Here is a 19125-nt window from a genome sequence, read left to right on the forward strand (position 1 = left end):
CAGGTGTGGCATTGTGTTTACAGTCAGAGAGTCCAGTTTCACAACAACCCACAAACATTGTGGTTTCCCCCATAACATATTTCTCCACTAAAGCTGTATAATAGAAATGACCACTAGAGGGCAACTTAGAGGGTGATAATGGAACACCCTTGTAATTTGCAACCTTGTATGTGCACCTCCCACTGTGCAGCCAGTGTCCCAGTTTTAAAACCATGGACAGCAGCCCCTTGAATTTAGCAGATTTCTGTTTAGAACAATAAAGAGATTTCTATCACTACATGTCCTTCTGTTCTGCACCATGGATACATGTCCTTCTGTTCAGCACCATGGACAGCTCTCCACCATTCTCCCTCTCTTATTGACTAAGAGCCTCTTACTCTGACCATGAGAATAAGTGAATTGAGTTCAGGAGCGAAATCTGGTCTATCTCCAGGGTTACACAACATCCACTCAGACCCTAAACAACATTCTGTCGGGGCAAAAGACACAGTGACCTTCTCTTAACCAATTTCTTCAATGAATGTGTGTGGTATATTTGAAGCCTCTTCTTTCCTCATTCAATAAAGTATTTTGCTGAATTGCTGTCCATGTGCCAGCGGTTTAGTCTCTGTTGTGGGAAGGAGCATCATCAGCTGATCTTCTGAAAGCCAGCATTAGTAGAATAAACTCATCCTCTCAAATGGACTGAAACCAGGAAAAGTTCCATTGGATCCACATAAATCCTCCCGAAGGGGTTGTGGCAAGAAGTGTAAATAGAGCTAGCATTCACGTGATGGGCTAACTGACCACTGTGTGGACCCTAGATTGACTGAAATTCATTACATTGTTTTGGCTCTATTAAGAGCTGACAAAAGAAATATACTAGATTATAGAAGTCGGAATGAAATGGAAGTTGTTATCATCTTTCCTTCCCTATTGTGACGTATATCGTGGGCCTCTTAAACAAGAAATTGAGAATTTGTCCATTGAGAACTGTTTTGTTTGCTAATTGCTGCGATCTCATGAGAGTGACTCGTTACTAGAGGATTATTGTCTCAAAGATATTGTTTTTGATTAAAGCTATGAGGGCACATGGATTTGAAAAAAATATGATGTGTGCGGATAAACAATTTATAATAAACTCTGCAATATTACATAATAAATAAGAAATGTCAAGTTCATGCCTTGACTTTAGGAGACAGAATCAAAGAGCTACAAAGGACTGGTTGCGTTTTACCTCCCTTAATCCCACATCTTTCATTTGACTCTTTTCCAAACAAAGATTTGCCAATGAGTCTCTACGGGCTTCACAAATCAGAGTTAACAATGAAGCTTCACAAATGAAAGTTTTAAGCAAACCTGAATTTGTGAGCGAATGAGTCATTCCTTTAATACATTAAATAAAGTTACGCGCCTAAGAATACTTCCGAAAGACTGGTATACCAATTTAAAGATGACAGGCATATTCACTATTCATATTAAAGAGGTAGTTCACCAAAAAAAAATAAACTTCTCTCATTTACTCATCCAGTTGTTGGTATGAACCAGTGTGCATTTCTTCAGAAAACAAAATAAAATAATCTGAAAGATGTTGGTAACAAAACACTTACGGTTATTATTGATTTCTACTGTAAGGACAAAACACTTAAGACATTTTTTAAATGATCTTCTTTTATGATCCACAGAAGAATCCATGACAGAACTTCCCTTATAAGTTACAGAGCTCAAAAGCTACTACATAACATTAGTTGGTCATTTATTGGTCAAAAACAATTGTACTATGCTCTACGATTTTAGATCGGTCCTGCTTTTATCATTGCATTCCTGTGTGGCTGACATTGCTGGTGATATGCTGTTGATGATACACAATATACCTGATATGAATTTAAGAAGCGTTTATGTAGCACAAACAGTAAACCCCGGCACTAGCAATGCCAAGGTTTGATTCCCAGAGAATGCATGAACTGATAAAATGTTTTCCTGGAATGCAGTCTAAGTCACTTTTGAGCGAATGAGTCATTCCTTTAATACATTAAATAAAGTTACGCGCCTAAGAATACTTCCGAAAGACTGGTATACCAATTTAAAGATGACAGGCATATTCACTATTCATATTAAAGAGGTAGTTCACAAAAAAAAAAAGAAACTTCTCTCATTTACTCACCCAGTTGTTGGTATGAACCAGTGTGCATTTCTTCAGAAAACAAAATAAGATAATCTGAAAGATGTTGGTAACAAAACACTTACGGTTATTATTGATTTCTATTGTAAGGACAAAACACTAAGACATTTTTTAAATGATCTTCTTTTATGATCCACAGAAGAATCCATGACAGAACTTCCCTTATAAGTTACAGAGCTCAAAAGCTACTACATAACATTAGTTGGTCATTTATTGGTCAAAAACAATTGTACTATGCTCTACGATTTTAGATCGGTCCTGCTTTTATCATTGCATTCCTGTGTGGCTGACATTGCTGGTGATATGCTGTTGATGATACACAATATACCTGATATGAATTTAAGAAGCGTTTATGTAGCACAAACAGTAAACCCCGGCACTAGCAATGCCAAGGTTTGATTCCCAGAGACTCAACACTCCTCAGCGCTGAAAGTGAACACTCGATGGTGATTGGTTAATTTTTTTTTACCAACGGAGGCACAAGAGCTCAGCTCTCCCCCGGCCTCCCCCGACGAGCCGCCACTGAAACACATATGTGCTTTTGTGCATTAGTGCAAGAAATACATACAAGCTAGTGATTGGGAGGGTGTGTATGAAAGATAAGAAAGAAGTCTGTGTTCTTCAGTGGTTCGACTGTCTGAATACATCTGTATGTTAAGATGTTACACCCTTCGCTCTTGTTTACATGTGACTCGCACACGTGTGTGTGGGGACGGCTGGTTTGAAGAAGATTAGATCAGTGGATTTGCTTTTCCTGACAAACGCACTCTGACGGGCATACAAACAGGTTTGTGTCTGTTAGTAAACAAATCATCTGTGCTATTCAACACATGCATCCCCACACACACACACGCATACACACACACCACCAGGGATTAAGAGATGGCAGAAATACTTAAATAGAACTGACAGGGGGCAAATGATTTTGACCCCTACCAAACACACACACACAGATCATTCACATGATCACACAAACAAACATAGTATATGAGCGCACACACACACACACACACAAAACACATACTTTGCCTCAGGCAAATGACTTGTACGACAATAATTTTAAAGGATAAAGGTTCAAAGCGAGACAAGCCTGTTATAGGCTTTGACGTGCATGCTTTGACATATCTGCTCTAAAAAAAACAATGCAACTGGTATTCGCTTTCCAGCCTCAAAGGAGCATTTTTCTGTACTTAAGAATTGAAGAGCACTTCACATTGCTTTTCCACTTTGTTTATATAATGCTCATTCAATTAAACTTGAACAAACTCACCAAAACACCATTCATTGACCTTTCATTACTGCCCCCTGCCCACTTCTCCTCTTTTCTCTCCCTTCATGCTGTTTTGTTTCTTTTTGTGCCTAAATGTTCCCTCTGCTTCAGTCCTGCATCCTCCAGCCGGTAGGGTTAGCGAAGCTGGCACCGGGGACTGGACACATGGGGTGAGAGAGAAAGAGTTAGTGCTCAGCGGTCTTCTGGACCACTCAATACAAAATGTTCATCCAATCAGAGACCTCGCTTTCCCATTCAGTTCCAGCTTTAGTTGAACCATCAGTAGCAGAAATATATATATATATATATATATATATATATATAAAACCCCCAAACTCCCCACCTCCAGATCACATATGATTCCTCTGTTTCACTAAACTACATACACACAAATACACAGAGATTTTTGAAATTCTTCAAACACAATGGCTTTCATGCTAACACAATAACATTTACTATGCACTACCTCTAAATCCTACCTCACACAAGCCCATTGACATGGGTAGATTTGAAGAAAAACACGATTTGGTCCAGTTATGAACTTTGAACAATGAATCCTTTCAGAACTGGGTAGTAACTCGTTACATGTAATCTTGATTACGTAATCAGATTCCAAAAATCAAGTACTTGTAATTTGATTAAAATACATTTTAAAATACTCGTAATCAGACTACAGTTACTTTTTTTGATTACATGATTACATATTATTCACAGAATAGCCATAAATTAATCATAATTTGTTGATTCTTCTGATATTCCTCTTTTTCATCTTTTAAAGGCTCCTTTTTAAAATAGTCTAGTCTTTTGTGGACATTCGCACAAAGACCAGTCACAAGTCACTACCCAGCATTTGACCACTGGATTACAAAATTCATTTCAGGTTTAAGAAGTGTTTCAACCGGTTTCAACACTGCATCATACTGATGCATTCATTTATATTTGAATTATCACTCAGTGGTTATTTAATCATTTATTACTGTGTCTGTGGAAGTCTTTTGTCTTTCAGACACATTAAAATGCACAAATTCACATGGTTATTGTTTTTTTGTTTTTTTTTATGAAATGCATGGATTCCTGAACTTTTTTTGTCATCTGAACCTCTTTCATCTAATATATTTACTTGAAGTACCCCTGAGATTTTAAAATAAATATTTAATAGTTATTCATCATATTTGCATGTTCATGTCTGACATTGGTTAATGATCACAACATGCAGAGAAGCATAAAATATTTCATCTTTTTTAGTACGTGTTTTATTTTGATTGTCATTATTTTAAAATGATTTATTTTAATTTTACATTTTTATGATTCAATTAATTATTAGCTTTTCATTAAACTCACAAACCCCGGAACCCCTGTTTGGGAAACCTTGACATAATGTAATGTTTAATGTGCTTCATGTTTTTAATTACAACAAATGGAATATATATCTTACTCTTAATCTTACTCTTGGTATTTTTATATCAATATGGTACAAGATCGTCCTACTTATATTCAATGATCAATATTTAAATATGTAAAACTGTGTCAAAGAGTGATATAAACAAACCATTGCAATATTTTTATGTGAAAATTATTTTAAAAAAAGGATTGCATCTTAAGTCTGGAATACAATACACAATTTTTTAAATCTGAAGTGCCTAAAACATTAGGTAACATAGACTTTTTAAATGGTACACTTTTCAAGTTGTTCCAAAACAACAAATTAAAAAAAAAAAAAAATTCCAAAAAACAAACAAACAAAAAAACATACACCTTGTTGGTGTATGATATGCGTTGATATGTGTTCTAAAATCAGCTCAAAATATCAAACATGTTTGATATTCTCCTACTGGATGGAATCATAATCTGTTTAAAAAGTTACAAAAATAAAATAAAATAAAAACAACCAGAGTCTGTGAATATCATACACTCCAACAGCTCAAAGCCATGCAGTCTTGTTATGACTTACAGCAACTAGCATCGATTCGTCCAGACTGCAAATCGGGACAGAAATCTATGTAAAAGTTGTGTAGTGTATTCCAGCACTTAGTTTTGCCCTTAATAAATCTTGTCCCTTTTCAAAAGTTTTTCAAAAGTTATGCTTCGTTACCCAGAAGACAACAGTGTCAGTGAATAGCATGCTTCAGATGAAATATGACGTGCACTGTGTGAAGAAACCAAAACAAAAACAACAAAAACAACAAAAAAGTGAATTTCATATTGATTACCAGAATGTTTTCATTGTGTGCCATATTCAATTCAGCTGAATGATGCAAAAAGTCAAAAGGTATTACTTAATTATATTTAGGAAACAAAATTTGTCACAAATAATTTTTTGCATTGCCCTTATTTCAAAAACGGTTAAAATGCCATTTCCACCACTGTCATTGCCCTCACAAAACACAGGTTAAAATCACAATGTGTGTGCGTAAAATATTTTGTAAGAGAGCTCTTTTTTTTTTTTAAGTCCACAGTGCCTATAGCAAAAGAAACTCTCAGTTATGGCTTTGAAAGATGACACATGTTGAATAATGAATGTGTTATTTTTGAAACTCATCTTCAGCTTTTCTCTCCAGGTGACACAAAGTGGGTCTAATGTTACAAAGCCAAGGTTTAATCCCTGAATTAAAGCTTAATCCATTCTCACACTGGCAGTTTACCTTCCATCGAGAGAGAAAGGCAGAGAAATGATGAAAGTATTATGACAGATTCCTCTGTGTGCTGAACAATTGCATCAGGGTATATGAATGTTGGTCAAATGACACATCACACCGCCTTACTAAAAGTCACACACTCACACCCACTTAAGAACCTTCAGGAGGTTCAGATGTACCCTTCAGCAGTATATCATTTTAAGTTGGTTTATCTTTGTGTGTGTGTTTGCTGCTTTAGAAGACGGCACCAGCAGAGATCTATTTGTCAGATTAAGGCTAGACCTGAGCTAAACTTCACGCTAATGGCGATTCTGGCTCTCAGAGTCTTCAGAGAAAGCGGCATTCTATCTGTTGGAGTTGAGCTTTGAGTTAAAATACCACATACACTGAACACACACACACACACACACGCAGAGGAAACTTTCTTCCATAAACTTCGACAGAGCCAAACTTCGGCCATCTGTCGATCATAACAAATCCTAATTATTTAACTCTTCCACTCAAATCTGCTCTCTCTCTCTCTCTCCCTCCATCTGCTGGGTGAGAATCTGATGTCATGTAGACAACCGGTGATCAAACATGTCCTTTTTTATTGCATGCCTCAATTCAGTTCAGATGACATGTGCTCGCTCACTAACTCTCTCATCATTGCTTCCACGTTTATTTTTATAACTTTATTTCTGTAAATGTGCCATGGCTCAATTCGTGATTTTAGCACCCATCTGTAAAAAAGTTATGTAAAATGAAGGGGTTAATTTGCAGAAAGTTGTTGAACACGTTTAGAAAGAATTGTGTCATCTTCTTCATATGCAGATAGAAAAACAATATCATTGTGTATTTAGGAACTCAGCTTTGTATCGCTAACAACATGATTAGATTGTAATGTGAGGCAGCTGTTAGCAAGCTCTGTGTATTTTCAACTATATGTCTCAATAATTGTCAAAAACGTTATTTGTGCACTACATTGTAAATTGTTTTTATACTAAAGCTTGTGCAAGAAACAAACATCTGCTAAATATAAGTGCAGCAGAAACACCGAAATAACCGTTATAAGCATTAAAAAAGAGCATGGGGGAGAGCAGAAATAATCATAACAATTTTTTGCTCGTTTATTCAGAATATAATTAGCTTAAAGATTTAAAATTTGAGCTCATTTTAGCAGTCATCACCCATGACGATTAAATGAATAACTTAATCAAGTAGCATACAATTAATCTAGAAGTTCATAAAGGCCAGTGTTACATTCATAACACTTATGCTGTATAATCATAATGGGGGGGTTGTGATAAATGTAACAAAGGAAAAGGTTTTATAATGTGAATATTTGTGCACATGCTAATGTTAGTCAATAGGAAACACACCCTCAACCACAAGACACATTCCAAGATTAGGAAGCACATTTACACAACACATGTAAAAAACATAGGATAAGTTAATAAAAAAAACCTCAAAAGATAATTTTTTAATGTGTAAGAACATTTTGGTAACACTTTAGTACAGGGACCGATTCTCACTATTAACTAGTTGCTTATTAGCATGCCTCTTGTTAACATATTGGCTGTTTATTAATAAAAAAGCACATATTCTGCATGACCATATTCTACATCCCTAATACCTAAACTTAACAACTACCTTACTAACTGTTAATAAGCAGCACATTAGGAGTCTATTGAGGCAAAAGTCGTAGTTCATGGTTTGTTAATAGCGAGAATTAGACCTTAAAATAAAGTGTGACCGTTTTTTTTCTTTCAGATCTACCGACATTAACCCTTAAATGCATACCTCGGGTCTTTAGCGCCCCAGGACATCATTCACTACTCTCTCCCTCCTTCATTTTTTAAAGTTAGACATCAACTTTCTTAGTATTTCTCAATCTATTCATTATAAGCAACATAACAAGGAAAAAAAAATAAAAGAATGTCTGTTTTTTTGATAAGGTGTCACTGTTTGGTAGACAATGATGACGTGAGGTTTCACTCATAATTACCACAGGCATAAAACAAAAGAATATCATCAGCAAAAATTGAACTGGTATGAATGGCTTTACTGCAGAGCAGTTACTGTACACAATGAAATATAAGTGTCACTGTCATTTGATGGTGGATGTGATGAATAAGCTGCCAGTGATCAAAATACTGATTTTGAAGTCATTGAAAACGATAGTTTTGAGAATATGGTTGAGATTGCGAATATAAGCCAGATATAGCCAGAACATATATTAAAACCAAAACCAAAATGTTTTGCTGGTCAAGAGGAAACTTATATTCTTAGAAATTTTGGTAATATTCTTTTTTGTAAATCAGTCCTTAAATCAAGAAAATAATAAACAGTATGAAACTCTGAAAGGTGAGATAGAGGTTTAACAAATAAATAAAAATATTATATACTATTATGTAAAATATGTTATTTATGAACCCCCACTATTGTTGTTACAAACTTAAACTTCAAAAAGCAATAATACAGGTTTAATTCGAGATAAGCTCCACTAACAAAATCTGTGGCAAAATTTTTATTTTATTTTATTTTGTTTTGTTTTTATTTATTTATTTAAAAAAAAAACAGAACAAACAAACAACATTGTCTCAGACTACACACACACACACTCACAAAGAAAAATAATATAAAATAAAAAACACACGTATATACAATACCTTAGACATAAATTATAATACTAACAATAATAAATACAGATTCAGTAACTAGAGGTACCATAATAAAGAGCTGCAAAACATCGAAATAAGTATGAACAAACAAACAACATTGTCTCAGACTACACACACACACACCCACAAAGAAGAAAAATAATATAAAATAAAAAACACACGTATATACAATACCTTAGACATAAATTATAATACTAACAATAATAAATACAGATTCAGTAACTAGAGGTACCATAATAAAGAGCTGCAAAACATCGAAATAAGTATTAATAATGGTTCATAAATGTAAATACTGTAAAGGAGGTACAGTACATTGCTACATAAATCACCCAGAATATTGCTTTAAACAAGGTTTTTGATTCACTCAAAAGTGCAGAAACAACAGCCCGAGTAGCCTAGAAAGTAGTCTCATCAATAAATAAAGAGCAAGATCAGTGTTACTATTCCCTCTCCTGTAAGGAGACAACAGCCATGTTGAAGACGTTTCAGCCCAACAAGTGGCATCTGATTGAAAAGCTCCAGTGATGTACAAGAGGTCTGCGCACAGCAGCTTTCAAAGCCTTTGAAAAGTAGACTGGAGACTGTGTCCCCTGAACGAGGCAAAAAAGATCGGCTAGGTCGCAGGAGATCTAGAAAGCGACTTTATGATTTTGCATATTTCATTTACGAACACAACAGAAGGTAAAACAAATCCATGTTTTGAGAGCCTGTTTATATCACAGAGGCGCACACGCACGCACACACTTGCATTCTCTCTCACTTCCTCTCAGCAGCTCATCGCCCAGGCTTTGATTTCCCGCTGTTACTGTGGCATTTGTTTCCATGGTTACCAAAAACACTCAAACTGAGATACAGACAGTCTTTCAGAAAAAGCAAACAGTTGTCACTAACCAACTGCGCACACTCGCACACACACATTTAGCCTCGTGCATGAATGTGTTTTCAATTTTTCGAGATGCGTGCATATAATTATGCGAGACGAGTGCGTGCATATAATTAACAAGTTCGTTTAAGTCTTTTGTCAGTGGTTTCATCTATAGGAATTGTTTTGAAATATTGGCTTGAGTTTTTTAGTTCGCACTTCAGGTAAAACCTTTTCTGATGCAAAATAAAGAGTTCTCAACCCTGTAAAGGAGTACTTTCACTCAGAAATAAAGAATTATTTACTCACCCCCATGTTTTTCAAAACCCACATGACTTTCATTTGTGCAACACAAAAGGTGACATTCATGTTAAAGTTGTTATTTTTCATACAGTGAAAGCGAATGGTGACTATAGCTGTCAAAAACAGGGTCCCGCTTTATTTTAGGAGGCTTGAACTACCGTATTATGTGCTTATATCAGAAAAGAAGTACAATGTAATGATTGTGTTCATATTGTATTGCAAAACACTTTTGCTGCTATTGAGATTAGGGAGTAGGGACAGGTTGGGTGATATGGGTAGGTTTAAGTGTGGGTTAAAGTGTAAGTGATGTGTCACTTTTAGTGTAATCCTAAATGTAATTACAGAACTTAATTATAGACGTAATTACATGCAGGTATTTTTTAAATTATAAGTGCAATGTATGTACACAATAAGTGCACTGTATCAAATTATTTATTTAAATGTAAGCACATAGTAGTTAAGGCCACCTAATATAAAATGGGACCAAAAACAAGATATCTAGTGAATTATTTATTTATTTATTTATTAAGAGTTTATCAGGGGTATTCTGTCAAAGTCCCTTTAAGGCAAGTCATTTCACTTGGCGGCCATCTCTTTGAATGGAAAAACATAAAATTCTCCCAAGTCTTTGATGACTTTGCCAGTTAGCGTCTGGCTTTTATTTAGAAGTCTATATTGCGTGTTGCACTTTCTCCCATTCATAATTAATATGCACCGTCTTAGTATACTTAAAGTCTATTGTTATGTCCATAAGGCTTACATAACGAAATGCTGGGAATATGTATGTAACTGTCCATAAATTATCTATTTGCCAAATGTGGGTAATTTTCTAAAAATCTGTGCCAGTTTCAGAGGGATTCGGGTGAGCAGATCTACAGAATCATCATTATTGTTCCTCGTTCTCATTGGTTTTGGTGATTTCATGTGCAAGAAAAGCTGTGAATTGCTCGTGTAAGCAGGAAAATGTGATTCCATTACCAAAAATCACATTGTATTTGATTAAAAACTAACTCAACTAAACCAAGTGGGGGGGAAAAATAATCATGACTGTTTATTTTCATGTTTTCTCAAGCAAAGCTAATTTTGAAAGTCCACTGAAAACATGTCTTCACACATTTCTTGGCATAGACAAAGTATGTTGAGAGTTGGGCAAACTAATCAAAATGTAAATCAAAGTGAAATTTCATGAGGATTTTTATGGTTTCATTTGTTTTTCCCCTTTGTTCTCCACATAAAGAGATCACATGCTCGCCACTGGTGTTTATAATGATTATATACTTTTCCAGTCCATTTTTAATCTTAAAAGGATAGCTCACCAAAAAATAAAAATTCTGTCATTAATTACTCACCCTCATGTCGTTCCAAACCCGTAAGACCTTCGCTCATCTTCGGAACACAAATTAAGATATTTTTGATGAAATCCGAGAGCTTTGTGACCCTGCATAGACAGCAATGCAACTGACACGTTCATTGCCCAGAAAAGTAGTAAGAAAGGTTCAACCTGATGTTATGAAGCTACGAGAATACTTTTTGTGCACAAAGAAAACAACAATAATGACTTTATTCAACAATTCTTCTCTTACTACTTTCTAAGCCTGGGGATGTTTCAGTTGCACTGCTGTCTATGGGAGGGTCAGAAAGCTAGCTCTCGGATTTCATCAAAAATATCTTAATTTGTGATCCGAAGATGAACACAGGTCTAATGGGTTAGGAACGACATGAGGGTGAGTAATTAATGACAGAATTTTCATTTTTGGGTGAACTATCCCTTAAACAGCCCATGGTCCCCATCCACTTGCACTGTATAAAAAGAAAGCAGTGTGAACATTCATCTCAGTTTCTTCTTTTGGGTTCCACAGAGAAAGAAAAATCAACACAGGTTTGAAACAACGTGAAAACTTGGATTTGTGGGTGTACTCTTGTTAGAACTCTTATTGGACAATTGATATTTACTCACATATGCACTTATGTACTTATTTACTCGGGTAACTCAGAAGATCCTCTTAATGGCACACTCATTGATTCGCTCTCTCAACCCACCGTATTCTTTTCACCAGCTGCCCCCAGTCATCGCCATGGGAACGGCATGCCGGTAACGGCCTACACTGTTTCTCTCAATGTACCTGTAAACGTATCGGGTACTTGCCATTGACCTGTGACAAGTCTGCGGTATTCAATCGACTTTTTCTTAAAACAGTCTTTGCGACTTCTTAGAGATTTCAAGGTTTCGCTTTTTCCATATATTAATCGTCTTTGGTATCTCTTATACATATACTTTTTCCTTGTGTGAAGAGTCTCTATGTCCTGATCACACGTTCCTACAACTTTAGATGGGCATGTTTGGGTGTTTTTGAACTTTTAGATTCTTTTCAGTTGTTTATTTGAGTTCTTGTATAATTTGAATATGTCTTAATCAACTCCCTCATTTAATGCTGCAATTAACACTGAATGAAGCTTAATGATGGATAATCACTATTTTAGTAAATGAAAACTAATTTCGCAGCTCTGCTACCTGGGGATTGTGTAAATGATTGTGCTCGTGTCTATGTACCAGTGTGAGAATAATAGGTGTCCAAACAGACTCTGCTTTGATGTGTAGCTGGAATGAAATCAAGGAATTATATTATACAGTGCATACAAATGGCATAAATGGCATCAAAACATTACATTTACTTTAATGCTATTTACAGTTCACGGCGGATGGATATGAATGACGAAAGGTGGCCAATCAGAAAACCATTTATATTTTTCAGCTGTTTTTTTTTTAAATACACGAAAGGTTTTTTGATTAATGATTCAGATTAATTTGAAGTAATGTTGTGCATTTCCAACCACAATGAGTCACTGATGTACTGTTCACTCACAGTCTGAGCCAAACGTGATGATTTACACTCCACCCTCACTTTTCTCTCGCGCTGCAGTGTATATTACCCTTTCACCGCATCTTATCTTGCACAGCTTTCTAAAGCAGGATGCAGTGGAATATTGTTTTGATATTTTCATATCTTTTTATTTAATTCACATGGTTGCTATCTCAGCTGCTACATTTTCTCCTGTTGCTTCATTTTTGCCTCATCCCATAAAAACGCTGTATATGTTTTAACACGATTTGAAGTTCTCCTATTTTGCCTGCTGGGTGTTTAACTCTTCAGAGAGAACAACAGCTTTCTGCTTTCATCATCCCTGGGACAGAATCATGCGAGCGTGTTCTTTTCCCCTTCAAAAACGCTGCTCTTTTAGCGATGGCTTTTTCTCCAGTAGGTGTGAGTAGGTGGTTCATTTGAACCCTGAACATTAAATAGCTTCAACAAACATCCTGAACAACAGCTCTGAAAATACACGATGGAACAGCAGTGCATCATTCATATGCACAAAGCAGCAGTTGTTTACTTTCCTGTGATTTCACTTGTATAGGTTAGGATTGAACGTCGGTAACCTTTTAGACTTTCTATGGTCTGATTTGACCTCATTTGAACTCTTTATTACTATAACCCTGTAAAATACATAAATAAAAGGTCATTGTGACTTTTTCTTAAAATGATTGTATTCCCACCAACATGTGATTGTTACCATAAATCATGTCAAATTTAAATGGAATTGCCTTCAAACAGCATTAGAGATGGTTAATTCTGACAATGGTATAACAAGGAGTCAAGTTTTTTTTTTTTTAAAGGGGTCATATGATGCTGCTAAAAAGAACATTATTTTTGTGTATTTGGTGTAATGAAATGTGTTTATGCGGTTTAAGGTTAAAAAACATTATTTCCCACATACTGTACATTATTGTTTCTCCTCTATGCCCTGCCTTTCTGAAACGCGTCGATTTTTACAAAGCTCATCGGTCTGAAAAAGCGAGGTGTGCTCTGATTGGCCAGCTATCCAGTGTGTTGTGATTGGCCGAAATAAACAATAAACAACAGCAAAATAAACCAGTTTTGTTACTGTTAACTAAAATCAATTAAAAAGCTGAAATAAAATAAAATATAAAGAGCTAGTAGAATAATTTTATATTTACATTGCCAAAGGCAATGTTTTTGATTTTCAAGTACTTAGATTTCTAAACTACTCTGGTACTAAAACTACTACTACTTTTCAATTCAATTCAATTCAAGTTTATTTGTACAGCGCTTTTCACGATACAAATCATTGCAAAGCAACTTTACAGCAAATTAAGTTTCTACAATATTTAGTGGTAGCTTAGTGAGCTGAGGCCGGGCAAGAGTGAGCTTAGGCGGCGGGATCGAGAACGGCGGTCCCGGCGGATCCGACGAAGGAGATGTGAAAACGGTGAAAGCCGATCTGGTGATCCACAGCACTAAGTTGATGTATTTCCTCAGCGACCAGCATGGATCAGCTCTAGGCATGACGAAGCGGATATCGTCCTCTTTTGAAAGTAGTTTCGCTTTCACAACGAAGCACACAGCGTCTTTACCACATGGCGGCTGCAACAACAAAACTACAGCGAGAATAAAAGTTGCGCCTTCTTTCTTTGCGTGAACATTTGGGCGGTGTTATGCAAATCTTCCCACATAGTGATGTAGGTATGTGGGGGCGTGTTAGAACGAGCCGTTTTAGGTAGGCGTGGCTGACTCTTAACTTTTATAAAGAATATCTCTTTGGATTTGAGACTTTAGTCTTTCTTTGCAACTAGATCTTCTTTATGCACCAAGAGCTTGTAACACTCCAAAGAGAAAGGAAAAATTTAAATCGCATCATATGACCCCTTTAAGACATTTCATACACAGTAGTAGTTTAAAGTGCTTTACAGAAAATAAATAAATAAATATCATTGTAGTACAATGCCATTTTGGTGGCAGCTATTATCATGGTAAATGATTTCTAAAAACATATTTCCAGGAATTTACGGGAATATATACCAGAACAATCTCCTGCTGTAGTATTGGACTCCTTTGAATGCCTGTTTTGTTTGTTTTGGCAAGAGATTCTGCGTTCGCTTTGGACAGCCTCAAGGTTCTGTTTGTGCTGTTTGGAATGAAAAGCCTTTCAAAAGGTTGATGATTCTGTACTGACAAACCCAAACCTACCTATAAACGCGCTCACACACACACCCAAACACATTGATATTAGCTGTAATTACTGCGTGGGTTTGTTTGTTTATCATGGTAACCACTTCAACAAATATTGAAGGAATCAACAAGTCAAGATAATGGGCTAATTTACAAAATGGTGTGAGCAGCGCAACTCTATGTGTGTGTGTGTCTGTGTGTGTGTGTGTGTGGAGAAAGAAAGAGAGGGGACAATCACATGATGCGGGGTGCCTGGCTCCAGCGTATTAATTATCTGATTTCTCTGGTTATAATAGCGTTGATTGAGAGACCCATTTGGACTAAAATAATCCTCCCGCCCTCTTACTCGAACTCGCTGTATCTCCTCTCTGTTTTTATCTCCCTTATATGCTCATCTTCCTTTTGTTTTGCCTTATGCTGCCAGCAAATGTACCAAGCTCTTATGCTCTAGTTGGGCACTTGTTATTATGATTTGTCATTCACATTAACATGCACAGCAATTTAAGGGGAGACACTGCAGGCAAAAACACTATTTTTTCATGCACCTGTCAATTTTGAGATTTTTGGCTTTTCATAAAGTGTTGATAAAGACTAGTGGAAAGAAAACATCCAAAAGACACTGTTAATTGTTTATTCAAACTCAAAACACACGGCAGCAACAAACAGGAAGTTTGTTAGTACTACTAAAACTGAAATAAAAATAAATGATAATAATAAACTAAAACAATTAAAATATGAATAGATAATAGTATATAAATAATAGATAAATATAATGTAATATAAAAGTATGTAATAATGCTTAAAATACACAGAAAAAATGGTGCTGAAACAATTTTCACTCAGACATTTCTAGTAAATTTCACAATTACAACCAGTAAGTAACATTGAATTAAACATAATTTTGTTATTTTGAAGTAGAAAAAAATGACATTTTGAAACTTCAAAAAAAGTTTTAATTGAAAACTTGAAAAAAAAATGTTTTACAATGTAACAGTGAAATTCACCTGCATCACTTTTATAGTCAGTTTAATTTATTTATGCATAATTTAAATTTCAGTAAGTAAAAAAAACAAGTAGAGTGAGTCATTAGCTTAGCATTAGGTTCTGTCTGCTTGAAGTCCACGTTATATCAGTGTCTCTTATTATGTCTGTCTTTTCCCCACTTGCTCAGTCTCTCCGCATTTCTGTTTGTTCACACACATGTACACGTTTTCTCTACCTTTTGTTTTCGTCCACGTGTTTGTCCACTCGTCCACAGGATTGAACATGCGTCCAAACATACAAATGCAAACAGGTCTGTGTGGCGTGTTATGATTGCTCTCCGAGCAGATGGTCTCAGAGCCGTCTGAACGATCTGTACTAACAGTCTGTTCTTACTGCGAAGCCCCTCACTTCTTTCTCTCTCACATTTGGGTTATCAAATGTTGTTTGGCTTGTGTGATTACGGTTGGTAAGCGGCAGGCTGTTGTGTAATTTTGTCTAATGTCACAGCGCTGTGGGATGACAGAGGAATTCTGTCTTTCTCGCAGGGTGAGAAACAAGCTAAATATTTCAGCTGTCATATTTACACTCTGTCAAAGACGCTGAAGTTTTCTTTTTTGGTGCCTATCCACAAATGTACAAGCTTCAGAAATTAAAATGAGTGAATATCAACACTTCTAACTATCTTACTGTTATAGTAAGTCACAGAATACACCCGCTCATGAATAGGGGCCGTATGTTGTGTAGGTTGAGGTGTGATTAAAGTCCGGGAGACACAGCATGAAAGTCCACCCTTTACCGCAGGGAGAAAAACACATGAGACCTATCAATGGCAACAAATCTTCTCACTTGAAGAAAGCACCCACATCTCCAGCTAAAAACCCTTAACAGATAATCTTCATCTAAACAAGACACGTGAAATGCTACAATTCTTTTCTGATCTAAAAATTCTAAATAATCATTTACTCTCTTGTATGACTTTCTTTATTCTGCAGAACTCAAAAAGTATGTCGTTTCGAAAAGGCCTCAATGTTTTTTGTGCATAAATTGAAAAGGTTGTCCAGTAAAGTAGGGCTGCACAATTAGAGGAAAAAAACTAATTGAGATTTTTCCAATAAAAATTGCAATTGAAATGGGATGTAAAAAAAAAAGTTCTAGCTTGCTCTGCCAAACATTTGCGATTATATATAGGTATGGCAAAATAATAATAATTTATTACTAAATAAAAAATAGAAAAAATGTATAAAAACAAAATAAATATTACTATTGTAATATTGCACTATAAAATAGAAAGGAATGATAATTTTAATGTAAAGTATACTGTAACGTTACAATGCAAATATTTGTCTATTTAGGTACTGTATATCTATTATTGAACTTTTATTTTAATGGGAGACAGCAGGGAACTCTTAAAGCTTCTCTTTTATTGATAAGCGCTTCTCATTACAAGTATGGGAAGATGGTTGGCACTGATTGTGTTTTGCACCCTTTGCGATATCGCAAATTCAGTTTATTTCAATAAATTTTGCAGTCTTACGCTCTTAAAAATAAAGGTGCTTCACGATGCCATAGAAGAACCTTTTTGTCTAAATGGCTCCATAAAGAACCTTTAACATCTGAAGAACCTTTCTGTTTCACTAAAAGGGTCTTTGTGGCGAAAGAAGGTTCTTCAGATTATAAAAAGGTAAGAAAGAGATGGTTCTTTAAAGAACCTTTGACTGAATGGTTCTTCAAAAATGGTTCTTCTATGGCATCCCTGTGAAGAACCTTTTAAGCACCTTTATTTTTAAGAGTGTACAAGAAAGTCATAATGATTTGGAACATCGTGAAGGTGAGAGATCACAGAATGTTCATTTTTGTGTGAACTATCCCTTTAAGGAAGAAATGTTGGCATTTATGATCATGTGAACTTGGATGGGGATTAATCATGATTCATATGAATGATCATTTAGGAATAATTCACCCAAAAATAACAAATCAGTCATGATTTACTCCACATGTCATTACAAACTTTTGTTTGACTGATTTTCTTTCATCCAACACAAAAGAAGACATGCATAATGACCAATTAGACTAACCACAGAAAGTACAAGACCGCACCATAAAAATAGTTGTGCCTATATTCTAAAACTTCTGAAGCCATTTGATAGCTATGTGTGAAAGAGACTGATATTTACTGCAAGTTATTCACTGGATATGCACAAAAAAAAAAAAAAAAATCAAAGAAGCTGGAAAACAAATAAGATATAAAGGAAAAGAAAAGAGGTGCTTTCAATACCCCAGGCAAAATTTCTTTAGTGTTTTACAAGATAAAGAAAATCATGATAAAACAATAAATGAATAAATAATCTGAGCATTTTCATTTTTGGGTGAGCTATCCCTTTAAGTCTCATTGCCAGTTATATAGAAGTAACAAACTGTCACAAATCTGTCCTCATCTGATTTGTCATGGCTACACAAACAAGCGCTACTTTGCAGCCAAATCCAATTTGCGGCCAGAATGATGCAGCAACTAAATCAACATTGATTCAGCAAAATCAATTACAGGTCCTTTTCAGATTCGAGTTGAAAGCTCATACCATATAAGCGTTCGACTCAAATCTCTTCTACAGCGCAGTGCTGTTGTGTTCGTGACCACCTGTGACGGCAGCCGTCTGATGATTGTTATTTCCTGTTGCCAGGTGATGCCGACCGCCCGCTGTGTATCCTGACCTTTACGCTGGAACCAGGATTTATGGAACGGATGTGAAATATATCTGTATATATAAGGCAGCGAATTTGTGAGTGCTGAAAAACAATGCACAAACCCTTGACTACTGCAACCAAACCCTGCTCTTATTCTTTTGATAGCCATAAAATTGGTACAGCTTTCCTAGAGCCATTTTTATGGTTTCTTGGTGCTCGGTTCCTGCCCTTGTGACCCGCTGGAATATTGTGACTTCGCAATATATGTGGTTCCTTGTAAGTTGCTGTGGTAAGAAGCAGCAAAATAAATGGAAATGGAAATGTGCAGACTTACAGCGGAAGACTTCCATCAGAATTCATCATCAGCATTCTGCTCCTCCTGAATGCACACACACACAGACAGGGTGACGTATAGTGTTTCAGAGCATGTTCTAACCATAAATAGAATTCTGAATTAAAGAACTCAGTCCATTTTAATTGATTCATTCAGTTGAATTAATTGGAATTTAAACTCAATTGGCTATGCCTCACAGAAAG

At 35.8% G+C, this 19125-nt stretch overlaps 1 long non-coding RNA gene across 1 annotated transcript in view; it reads left to right on the plus strand.

The window, feature by feature from the left end:
- LOC107746249 (uncharacterized) overlaps positions 1–18909 on the plus strand; it is a 64290-nt gene extending 45381 nt beyond the window's left edge. Inside the window, exon 4 of the long non-coding RNA XR_001640672.1 lies at positions 18585–18909. This is a non-coding gene — a long non-coding RNA (uncharacterized LOC107746249). The remainder of the gene's footprint in view (positions 1–18584) is intronic.
- The last annotated feature ends 216 nt before the right edge of the window (positions 18910–19125 follow it).

This window comes from Sinocyclocheilus rhinocerous, unplaced genomic scaffold (assembly GCF_001515625.1).
Source record: "Sinocyclocheilus rhinocerous isolate Xijiao unplaced genomic scaffold, SAMN03320098_v1.1 scaffold3060, whole genome shotgun sequence".
NCBI lineage: Eukaryota > Metazoa > Chordata > Actinopteri > Cypriniformes > Cyprinidae > Sinocyclocheilus > Sinocyclocheilus rhinocerous.